At 37.2% G+C, this 12,714-nt stretch overlaps 1 protein-coding gene across 1 annotated transcript in view; it reads right to left on the bottom strand.

Annotated features, from left to right (window-relative positions):
- Positions 1-7,413, bottom strand: part of ARHGAP21 (Rho GTPase activating protein 21) — a 62,736-nt gene extending 55,323 nt beyond the window's left edge. The window contains exons 1-2 of the mRNA XM_013129995.3: positions 7,231-7,413; positions 2,085-2,109 (exon numbers count right to left, since the gene is read on the bottom strand). The gene's annotated coding sequence lies outside the window, so the exon portion shown is untranslated. The remainder of the gene's footprint in view (positions 1-2,084; positions 2,110-7,230) is intronic.
- Between the last annotated feature and the right edge of the window lie 5,301 nt (positions 7,414-12,714).

Here is a 12,714-nt window from a genome sequence, read left to right as displayed (position 1 = left end):
GTCTCATTTTGTTATGTTTAAAGGTGTAATACACAAAACTGGCAGGTTAAGTTCTACTGACACCTACATACTTCATCTCAAAGTCATATCTCCCCTTTCCAGGAGCACAAGTCCAACCTCGTCGCCTGCTAATGAGAATATTATCTTCCCAGAGCACTTTGTGCCCTCTAATCTGTATTTCAAGGCATACAAGGTACTACGCTGCTATAAATAAGCAATAGTTGAGCTATGATTCATAGTTTAAGTAGCTACACAAAAACTTCTAGAAAGCAATCTTGCTCCCACCTGCACCGCTCTCATAGCAAATTGAATATATTTGTTTACTGCTGTTTCTCTACTGAAAAACAGATCTCTGGTAACATTTTAGATACAAATCTAGGTCTGTTTATCTTTAGCTGACCCAGTGCTCCATGTGAGAAGTATACTGCGGAACCTTTTCCAGACCACAGTGGTATCTTCCATGCTGGTTTAGCTCAGAGGATTGACTCCTTTCCCTTCCTAAAAGATCATGCTTTTTATTTTTATATGCCAAAAGGCACAAAGGAGGTTACAAGTTTGGGGAGTGAACAGGGGGTGATGAGTAATAGGGAAATACTGACTTCACTGTTTTAACAAGCAGATGATGACAGCTGAGTAAAAAGAGGATGAAATGTACGAACTCACCTGCTTCCAACAGAAAAGTAAGAAAGTTCAAGCAAATTCATATATCCCAGAAAGCTTCTAATAGATCACAGTTACACAAAAAAAGAGCCCTCAAAACCTGAAACAAAAGTTGAGACATGTTCTCTGTCTTCCCAACAAATGAGATTTTTAAAAGTACACTGAAACTAGGTACCATTCTCTGCTACAATTTAAAGAAAATTGTAACCCACCAGTGAAACAAGCATTTGCCCTATGCTGTCTGAGCAAAGGTCCTGCCTTTGAACAGGCCTGTCCTCGCTGAATTGCACAGCGCTGCCCAATGAATCATAAACAGAAGCACATTACACTTGTATATGCAGCTAATCCCATCTCCACTGTGTGTCTTACCATCATGAGAAACTAGGAAGAACAGAAAGTGGGACAGGGCTCTCAACCTGAAAACCTCATTTCCTTACTTAACACATTTTTTTCACTTTTTAAAGGAAAAAGTAAGATATCAGCAAAAGGGACTGTGGATGAAAAAGTAGCTGAATACCAAACAGGAAGTTAAATTAAGTGGGACTGAAATGTAGCACAAATTAATAAAAAGTTAACTCGTGAATTAAGGGAAGACACAGGCAATTTGAGAGGGGAGTATCTGAGGGGGGAGGGAGGCAACAGGATGGAACACATGACTGATAGGCATAACCTTGAAATAAGTGATTTTTCCATCCCTCCTAAATCAAGGGCAAGAATTTTGTTCACACATCTTATCTGACATCACTGAGGCATGTTTCATGGATCTCTTCAGTGTATGTAAGAGTATCAAAACTGAGGAAGTAAGTTAGATCAGTGCTATTAAATACTGAAGAATGCATCATGAAGTTAATGGGATTAACATTTTTTATCTTGTTTTTAGACCAGTTGCATACCACTTCTGTGGATCATTTTTACCATCACAACCTACATGAGGTTTTATATACTTAATGTGTTGCTTTTATTAGAGTAAGCTGCAGCAAAATTAAAATTTCACACTGACTGCTCTCAAGCACTCTAAAATGCATGTATATAAATATATCCATGAGTCTCAAACCCTTTACAATAGTACTTCGCACAGATAACTCTGGATCTTGCATGCAGATCACATTAAGAGTGGGAAACTTTAGTACTAAAAAGGTTTCTTGTCTTCTTGACATATACATAACAAGGTGTTATTTAGCACAGCACAGAAGTGATAAAGCACATTTTAATTAACATAGTGTCCAACAAACACCTACACTAAACGGGTGAAGATAAAATACAGGTATTTTCTTTCTTTTCCTCCAGTGTCATGAAATTCTGTGAGCTTGATGGTAACACTGAAGTGATCATACATTTCAAATTCTCAGATAGCTACTGAAATGTATTATACAGCTGAAGTGCTCAACATATTGGATCTGCAAAAGAATGAAACTAAGACATACCTTGTCTGTTCCCATTCTCTTCATCCTAAGGAAAAAGAAAGAGTTCATGTTAAAAAATCAATAAATGGAAAAAAAAATGCACAGGCATCTATCAGCTACAAAGACTTGCAGTGAACTTGTAAGATTAAGTCTGCATTCTGTTACCTTGCACTTTTACAAATATTCAGCTTTATAGAATTAAGGTTTTCATTCTGACGATGCAGAGTTATACCTGTGTTAAAACAACTAAGCAGCTTTATGAAACCTTCCCACAGAAACAACATAGCATTATCTGAAAACAAATGTACCATACCAAAACCCTCGAAACATTGCCATGAAGCCTGACGCTGCACACTTTATGTTGCTGCAAGCATGTTTCCACCCTGAAAGCCAGGTAGAAAAGCTTATACTTTAATCATCTAAGGATTCAAAGCTAAACAATATGCAAGAGACACAAAGTATTTTGCAAACTCTGAGTACACTTCCTGAAATTTGCAATATGAAGTTTTGCTTGCGCTACTACTACCCCAGCTGCTTAAGGATGTAAAGATGTCTTTTCGTTCTCAACTCTAACTTTCACAACATAGTAAAATTTCAATTTAAATAATATTTCTTAGACTAATATTTATGTATTATTTGGCAGGTGTTTCTAGCAATTCACCTCAGCTAACTGAAACACCTTCATCCTGAAGGAAAGAGGAGCAAGGAGATGATCCCAGAAGTTATTTTTATCTATATATTTTCTCCTACCTTTAAATGGATTAATTCCACATTTCTAGCTCTTTGCATTTAAAGACAAATCACTATATTTTTCATATTAAATATTTCTGAAGCAACTGTAAGCAGATCTGAGCAAGCAATTCAAAAGAAAAAGACTTGAAGAGAAAAAGACTTGAAGAAACAGAGTTAAGACCTGGATATGAACACTGTAATGATGAGCATGAGACAAGTCTCTCCTAGGTGCCATGCACTTCCTGCAGTACATACAAAAGTTCTACTGGACCTTTTCAAAAGATACCACAGAAAGGTAACATTAAGGAAGAAAAAAAAACCCAACACAGGAAATCCCCAAAACACTGAGTTAAAGAATTGGTACTCATTATACTTTAAAAAAAGCCACCGTTATTGTCACTATCACCCAAACTCTAACAGCAGCAAACAATATAACCTTAAGCTTGCCCTGCCTGCTCTATACTTTGGTAAAAGTACCACACTAGTAAATGAATACTGTTAGAATTTATCACTGTATCTCTTGAAGCCCTGTAACAGCCACCTCGTTTTGAACTCTGATCAGCAGCAAAGAGTTCAAGAAGGCTAGCATCTGCATGTCTCTAGTTTCCACCCAATCTGTCAAGTGAAAAAACATCTTTAGGACTTTAAATATCAGAGATGATAGTGGAAAACAGGGGTCATGCACATGGAAGGCTACCTGGTTTGATGCTATTAAACAAGCAAACAAAAATAATGATGGAATTGAAAAGTTATCTAATAAAGAGATGCTATCATTTATGAAATACTGAAGTGGGTTTATCAGTTTGTCATTGGCTATGCAAAGCTCTGTAATAAAAGACAGCTGCAAAACAATTTTTTCATGGTATCAAGCCAGTGAGTTCAGGCATTTAAAACTGGAATGCTTTATAACACAGATGTTTTGGAATTATCTTTCCCTCCTGTATTTAGCTCTTGCACACTGCACAATGTTAGTATACGCTGCTTCCATACCTAAAGAGAAGGTTTTCTTTTATCATTTTGTTGCTTCTCTGACTCAACTTGGAGAACAGACTTCATATGCAAAAAGATCCCCGTGCTGCTAACAAATCCTAATAAACAGCTGTTATTAACAGCATAATTTCATGTAAGCTTTTTGCAACGCTAGCTTAAGAAATCTTTCACGCGCTCCCTATTCACTTTCTTAACGGAAAGGAGGCATGGGAAGCAAGGAGAATACATAATGGGTTATTCCTGAATGTGCAGCTATTCCCAGTTCGGTGTGTGGCCCCACACAAGCATAGTCAAGTACTTCTGCCAAAATGAAATGTGTTAAACCACAGTTTCCAAGATCATCTTTCACGCTGTCCTTCACAGAGGGCTGTCCCTCCCAACAAACCTACCAGACACTTTCTTCCAAAAGCGTTCTTCATCATAATGTTTATAAATTATTTATATAATAAAAATTACAAAGACACCCTTGATTTGTAGTTAATTAGCTGCCTTGTGCAGGAACCATGAAAAGATACTAGAACTTAGCACAATACCCTGAATTTGGCCTCGACCTGAAGTACTATGTACGTATTGAATGTTAAATGAAAGTAAATCTAGTATAAAATAGAATATATGCAATAAAAATATAAATAGCATAAATTAAATTTAGCATACTGATATTTGAGATTAAAATATGTAGAGATACTTCTCTGAATTGATTATGATCAACCATGTTCAATCATTTCAATGACACCAAGTATGGCTTGTTTTCCAGCCAGATGTAAATGGAGAAAATAAAGTTTTATGAATGCCCTTCATACACAGCTTTCCAGGTCACTGTTCCCTTGTCACTAAGGTATCCAGTTTTATTCTTGAAACTCATCATGCTTATTCATGTGTTGCACAATTGTGTTTCAAGGATTTCCTTGCTGAAGTTCTGCAACATTTAGAGACATCCATGAGATGGACAGGTAAGCATAATTTCATGTGCTTGACAGTAAGCTGAACTTTGCTTCTGCACAAAAGTGACTCTCATTCTGCAAATCTGGTACTCTGTACTTCTGAGTATCAGGAGGAGAAAGCCTCACAGAAATCTCCCTACCAAATACCAAGGGAAAGTTGTGCCATCAGTCTGGGAAATATTAAGGGAAGGTTCACCTTCCCTGAAGAACTGAAGAATCACCCGAAGTCCTGAAGATAACTCAATGCAGGTACTACTAGGTCTTAATATATTAAAGACAAGTGTCTTTTGGAACTCTCAGCCTAGCCCTCTTCCTTGCAGTGAGTTCCCTCAGAAAACTAAAACCAAAAGGCTTTTCAACTGAACACAGGTTTTATTAGATTAACAACCAGAACACTGAACTTCTTAATAAGTAAATAAAACCCCAAGACCTCAAATACACCCATGCAGAGAACAGATTATTAAAGATATGCATAATTAAAGACATGTATAAAATAACATCCTCTCTTCTCCACTCAATATATCCTTCAGTGTAGGATTCTTTGCTTCCAAGAAAATTCACCTCAGAGGCTTTCCAAGCTGCATCCTTCTCCAGCCTGTAGGAAGCTTTTCTTCCCCTTCTCACAGAATATCCAGCTGTAGTGTGACCTTTACCATACACTGCAGTCTAGTAGCATTATATGCTCTCTGTTCTACAGATACCCACTGTTCTCCCCATGTGAGGAGTCTTGTCCTCTTCTCCCCAGAGGATTCCACTTGACCTGTCAACAGCTTTTTCACAGGCACACAAACTGCAAGCAACAGGAGCCAAAGTTTCAAGGCAGAAATTTTCACTAGGTGTTTCTGAATTGGAACCAAGAGTGGGTATTAACAAAAAAGCTTGCCTTGCAAGGAGTCTAAGGAAAAGAGCTAGAACACAAAGCCTTCTCTGTGGTAAAAAAAGACTTCTGGACTGATCTATAGGGGAAGTGCCATCATCAGGTTGACGCTTGGAATAATGAAAGGACTGTGGCTCTGAGAAACTAGTCAGGCATCAAAGGGCAGAAAAATCAAGATTTGCCTCATGTTAGGATGAGGCTGACAAGAGGTGTATTTCACTCTGTGCAAATGAATCTTAGCATCTTTAGATGTATCTGAATCCCTAATAAAGGTATAACAGCTATTAAAACAATCTCATTATTTTCATTTTCAAATAAAACTAAACAGAAATAGGAATGAATTAACCAGATTCTGGCATATTGGAGAAGAAACAAGAAAAAAGGTGCTAAGAGCTCTCTTGCAGAAAAAGAGGGAGACAGAACTTCCAAGACATCTCAGGATTTACAGGTATCAGGCTCACTACATACTGTTTAGGTCTCTCTCAGACACCGTCAGGTGTGAAATGGACGAGTGGGGCTGACATATCTTTTCTCTTTTTTCTGTTACTTGCCCTTCCTTCTGCCTGTCTGCTTCTGCATGTGAAAAAAAGATATCGACCTCCTCAGAGAGATCAAGTGATACATTCAGGAAAAAACCTATCCAGTCACTTCTTAATTAAGGAGATTAATCCTGCTCATGCTGTTTATCTTCACCCTCAGCATGAATAGCGTTGTTGGGAGATGCTAACAAGTGCACATAATTAATTCTGCTCAGCTAAGGCTTCTCCACCCTCCTTCCTCTGTTTCTCATTGGAATTCAACCAGAGATTGCTCTTGGCTGACTCTGTAACCTGTGTTGAAGGACAAAAACACTTTTATCACAATAGTCTCACTTCCAGTTAGCTTCAGTGACTCCTTGTCAAGGGCAAAGAATCTGGGCATTCAAGTGCACACTGAAGAGATGAAGTTAAGTAGAAAAAAAGTGCCAACTTTGTCCTGCAAAGCTTCTCCTACTTCAAAAAAAATCTTCTAGTCACAGAGAACAGGCAAAAAGGGCAACTTTAATGAAAGACTTCTGCAAAGACACAAGTCAATTAGCTATCTGGAAAGAGTGTGAAGCTTCAATACCCATTCCCCACATTGGTAAGAATCTCTTCTTCCACCTAAGCAGAAAAGCAAAAGCAAAACTGAGAGGTAGCATGGATGATGAGAACTTGCATACTTGATGACTGAAACAAGCAAATGTTATTTGAACTCACTAGAGAAACCCTTTCTCAATATTCAAAATTCTATCGCTATTAAAAGAAATAATGAAACTGACATTGAGTTTTAAAAAAATTAATTAAATAAATAAATAAATAAAAATAAATTGTACAGAGAAATAGTTTCATATTCTGCAATAATCACTGGTCTTACCCATGGTAACACACATTTTAACTCAGGTGGACTTAGTCAACTGCATTTTCCTGGACCAGATCAGTGCACATCTATCATACAATGAAGCAAGTGGCCCAGCCACCTTACACACATGGGATATAGATGTGAAAGCACATCTATACATATGTTTACTTTCAAGCATGCTGGATTTTTTTACCTTCAGAAGTGTAATAAAGCTATATAGAAGTGCTTCTTTATTGATTTCACTTACTTTAAAAGAAAACTGAACTGCAGATTCTGGAGGGTAAACTATGAAGTGTCTTAAGGTGAAGCCAAAACCCTGAGATGTCCTCCTAAGCACGACAGTTTTGGGACCAGGCCATGAGAAAGTTTCTTCTTCCTCCGATGGTGATACAGCTTCACTCTGCTCTTTTCCATCTTTGTTTTTTGATGCCTAAAATAAGAGAGACACACAAAGAATTGTAATTTGGGTAATTTAAAACAAACAAACCCCTCTCCCCCCAAAATATTCATGTGCACTTGACAATACAATTTTTCCCTATAACCAACATACCTTGATGATCACTTATCAAAATAAATGTATAATGTAAAAGCAGCTCCCCTTACAGCATTACACCTCTGGTCTTATTATACACAGAATTAATCTTCAATTTTAAAGGAAGTTAAGATATTAAGAAAATCAAAGTACAACAGTGAAAGGCCCAAATGAACTGCAAGAAACGTGTACAGCTTGCATGTTTTATTTGCTTTCTACTTTATATACAAACGTGTGTCTTCTGGGATCCCATTTCTGAGTGCACATAGCTCACACACACATGTAACAAAACTCTTTTCCTCACAGTGCAAGCATAATTTGCTTGACTGGTATCTCCTCACTTAAAACAAGTAAAGCAGAATTGAAGAACTTAGCCAAGTGGTTAGGCTTCCTCAGCAAGACATACTCTTTCTCCAGTCATATCTTTAACTTCACCTTTGCTTCCTCCACCTTTAGCTACTTTCTCTGAACATTTCAATATGAGAATTCTAAACTAGACTTTTTTATTTGTGTGTTTCTTTTCACAATCCTACTACAATCCCTTGTCTTATGCATCATATGTGGGTGTTATTTTCTTAAGGGTAATTTTATATACCTACGACTCAAGAAACATACTATTACATGAAAAAAAGTCTTTTCAACCTTACATAAAATCTTCCTTTTCGATTTTAAAAGTGAGTGCCACACCACACGCATTTCAAATCAAAGGCAGAAGACATACAAAGAAAGCATGCAAAAGCTTATGACCCTCCTCTAAATAGTCTAGTTCAATGATGCATGAAACAAATTTAGATACCACAGCCTATAGCCTATTCAGAGGGTATTCAAACAGAAATAATAGTCTTCTTGTCCTCCTATAGCTCTGCTGCTGTGGCTTAGGAACTAACTGATACGTGTCAGAATTTACTGCTTGGTTTTCTCCCTTGGCTGCTCCAAATAATCCCTTTCGCTTTAGTCTTACATCTGGGATCTCAAACTGCAATGCTTACTGGCAAGGTGGGTCCAGCCAACTCAAACCAACATCTACAGAGAGGACAAAGCATTTCTACTCTAACCACAATGACAGTAACACATTCTACTATAAGCAGTATGTTGAAGTTGCTTGGTGAGATAGGTAATCCATCAGAATAATACTCTGCATTCAGGTACATAGAAATGACACATTTCTACAGATGCTATAGTCTGTCCTTGAAAACCCACATCTTGGTATATCCAACAGGGAAGACAAGGAAATACTAGCCAGTGCTTCAAAGACCAGGCCTCCAACAACCCTGCTCTTCAGCAAGGAAAACAGACATGGAAAAGGGTCTTGCTGCTACTTCTGGAACCAAAAAGTGCAGGGAATCCAAAGCATCCTGACAAGACTCTGCTCCTCTGAACAGTCTGGAAGGATTATCAGCAGGTTTTGGGAAGAGCAGCAATAAACAAGATCAATCTCAGCCTAGTCTTCCCTCATCTATCATCTTCATTCATGTTTTAGACTATTAGTGAGAAACTGAAAAGACTGCAATTACATGACTAACAAAAAAAGAGCAAGGACTGTGGAACTGCCAAGATAAGTTCAATCAATGCAAAGATTAAGGTGAAAGCCACATAATCCTTCAGCCTAAGGATGGAGTTTGTTATTGAGTTGTTCCCCAACAATCTGTTCAGCTTCTAAACTTAACAGCATTTTTTCAGTTCTGCACAAATAAATAGCCCTTCTCAGTCTTTTAATCTCATGATATGAGCGGAAACTGGAGCCAGTAAGAACATTTTGATCCCAGTAAGCTGGCAAAAGAAATAGCTCTGAATAAAAAAGTATCATCAGCCTCTAAAATATGACAGTGATTTCCTCCATGAAGTGACAGGCAGCAACCCATGTATTTAACATTCCCTTGCAATCTTTTGTTTATCCTCTCAAATATAGCCAATGCTCGATGCAAGAGTTCTGAACAATAATAATGAGCAACCACAGGTATCACACAACAGAAAAAATGTTAATACGCAAATAGCTATTGTTATAAATATGTGAGCGGCAATAAACTTAGCTCTGAAAAAATGTAAGTCTACAATATACTTGGCATCTTTTTTTCTGACAAAACCCTTCCTAATTAGGTTAAAAGGTAATTTTAATATGTGTAACTGTTCACTGATGCTTACATATAGAAATACTGTAACCTGAGTTCAAAATACAGTCATACAGAGAACTTCACTAAGTGTGAGAGATGGGAGATGCAGCATTTGATTGTGGTGAAAAAAATATAACCTCTCATTTCCGTGTCATTTCATGTAAAAGTTCAGCATTCACAGAAGTTGCTGAACTAACAGATACCATAAACAACAGTACTCCCCAGTCAAATCACTATTTCTGAAAAAGCATGTCAGAAGGGAAAGGTTATCTTCATGCCAACCTTGGATACCCTGCAAGGTCTGCCAACAGGGCAACAAAAGAAGGCAACATTAATAAATGTGAGACACGTTCAGTAACAGCTACTCTCAGCCACCACTATAGACAAGAAAGAATCTGAATTATGAAGTAAAGAGTCAACATCTGTTGAGTAACCCTGTGACATGTCCAAGCACAGCACAACCACCAGAACATCCTTTGCCAGAGAAGCTTTAGAAAGGAACAAGGAAAGTTTTCAAATACAGAATACAAAACAAGGATTCAAGATAGCAAGCAAGAAATAGATGATGTTTAGCATTGACAAGAATGTGTTACTGAAGGCAGAGTTCCTACATAGTTTTCCTTTAGAGCCAAAAATGACAGCAATTAAGTTCCGAATACATACACATCTCATATCCTTAAGGTGATTTGTCTTCTGGGTAGACTCATTTGCATTTCAAGAGAATTAAAAATGAATGCTTTATTTTATTTCCCTTTTATATAAAATTGAGCAAATGAGAGATTATTTTGCCATTTCCTTACTGAAAAATCTGCATGTTTGTTTCACCACAGAGTCAATGCTCAAAATTGAAGTCAGAATGCATACAATCAAGTTCAAGGACTGAAGAATCCCAGGGTACTAAAAATGATTCAAGCATCATTTCCCTGAGGAGTTCTTCATACAAGGTTTCTGTACAAAGTATCTCAAAGCATCATTTCCTGTTATATGCAATTTCAAGGACATACAACAGATGCTTAACTGCACTGTAAAATGCATGCTTTGTTTTTAATGTTGTATTTAACCCTTTTTTCCTGAGCAATGAAAACATCAATGAAAAAAACATCAGATGGCATCTTAACTACATGAATCACTGGGAGCTTAACACACAATACAAGAATCATGTAAATTCAGTAAACAGCAGTGATGTTTGTAAATGATACTATTTCCAATTAAAAGCAAATCTGCAATCAATAATTTCCCATTATATCCACCTAGAAAAAATAAAAAGCTGAACACATCCAATTTGCATGCTCTCCAAATCACACCTGATTTTTAATCTTTTGATCATTTTACAGACAGACCTATATTGAACATGCTAAAAATATTTAAGAGACAGTCATAAGTAATTGCAATACAAGCTATCAATAAAGAACTGTATTCTTGACTATCTAGACAGATAAACAAGTATTCTCAGAGTTCCGAATACTGTCTTCATAGATGAATAACACTGAGCACAATAAATCATTGATATATTGCACTACTGATTCTTGATAAATCATTCAAGCCATTTTAAAGTTGGTGTGAATAACCAATTTTCATCTTCATCTTTGTGTTTAGTGCACAGGTTGAAAATTATTTCTAAAGACTCTTAGAACTAGCATCCAGATTTACTCTACACTGAACAGTTCAGGTTTTTTTACCACATAGAACACTTCACAAGTAAATTACGTAAATCTCACTGTAAACGTAAGGGTTAGCCAAACACTTTATTTGCTGGAGCCTAAACCTCTATTAGAAATTAAAAGAGGAAAACCCCACCAGACCAACCAGGGGACATACCTATTAATACCTCAACAAGAGCTTGGAGACAGCCTGTGCTTAGCAGGGCCTGCTTAAGCTGCATTTAGAAGTGTTCATCTAGTAGCTATCTACCAAGAAATGAGACACCTGAAATAGCAGTTTGGCTAGACAGATAAATGCTGAACAGAAGAGGTTTTTCTAGAACAGTCTTATCTTATTTAAATGGGGCAAAACATAAGGTCCTTTAAAAGGTAAAAGAGAAGGAAAAAAGTCTTTTTCAGCTAAAGTTCCAGAATGGAAGAAAAAAATCCTGCTTATATGGCAAGAAAGTTACCCACAGAACAGCCTTTATTTCAGTAATAACCAGGTTCTTTCACTGATGATTTTTAAATAAAGTTATTAACAGGCTACTGACTCTTTTAGTATCCTTTTAGTTCAGAATATGAAGAAGCAAATGAATACTTAGAAGACAGCATGTCCCCTTGACCCTTGCCATTTTCTCCTGTTGTTACAGGCCTGGATTCCTGCATATAAAAATCTCAGAGTAAAAATTTAATCCACTGGAGAACACATGGTTCCCTGGTTCTCCAAGGTAATAGAAAACCACCACAGACCCTCCAAAGCACACAGCTCCTGTGTTCCTAAAGCTTGTAACATTTCCTTTCAGAAATATCTGAAAGATACAGACATTTAGGACAGCCAAAAAGGAGGTTATACAACTTCTCTTTGAGATGCATTATCTCCCTATCCTCATTTGCAGTATAGGGAGGTATATCCAGCACCCAGAGAAAGCCAGCTGATGTTTTATCTTAGCAGCACCTCAAAAGCAGGATCATTCACACAAGGTGCAAAACGAGTCTTTTCAGTTCTCAAGCTCATAAATCAAGGATTTCAAGGCAGATGGGTCACACTTATAAAGACAAACACTATGGTCACATACTGAAACAGTCTCAAGATATGGTGAGATACAACATTTCTCACATCTTTAAATCAAACTGGAATGTACAAACAGCATCTTATACAAATGTAGGTCATTCCCAGTTGGAGAAAAGTTATTACTGACACAAAGGCAACACCTTAACTAAATCTTTCCTCCAGGTATCCAGCCAGGACAGTCTTCCCCTCAAAACAAATGAGTTCTATCACTTTCAGCCTCAGCAAATAAGTTATGAAGAGGAAAAAAAAACCCAAACAAAAAACAACAACAAAATTGAAATGCAATGCAGAAACTCCAAAACCTACATAGCAGTATTAGGCCTCCATGTCAAATATCCATTTGTTCGAACTTCTGACTGACTTTCATGCTCAA

The sequence above is a fragment of the Melopsittacus undulatus genome, chromosome 1, assembly GCF_012275295.1.
Source record: "Melopsittacus undulatus isolate bMelUnd1 chromosome 1, bMelUnd1.mat.Z, whole genome shotgun sequence".
In the NCBI taxonomy this organism is placed as follows: domain Eukaryota; kingdom Metazoa; phylum Chordata; class Aves; order Psittaciformes; family Psittaculidae; genus Melopsittacus; species Melopsittacus undulatus.
Note: the sequence above shows the minus strand (reverse complement) of the source record. Positions and strands in the feature narration are given on the sequence as shown.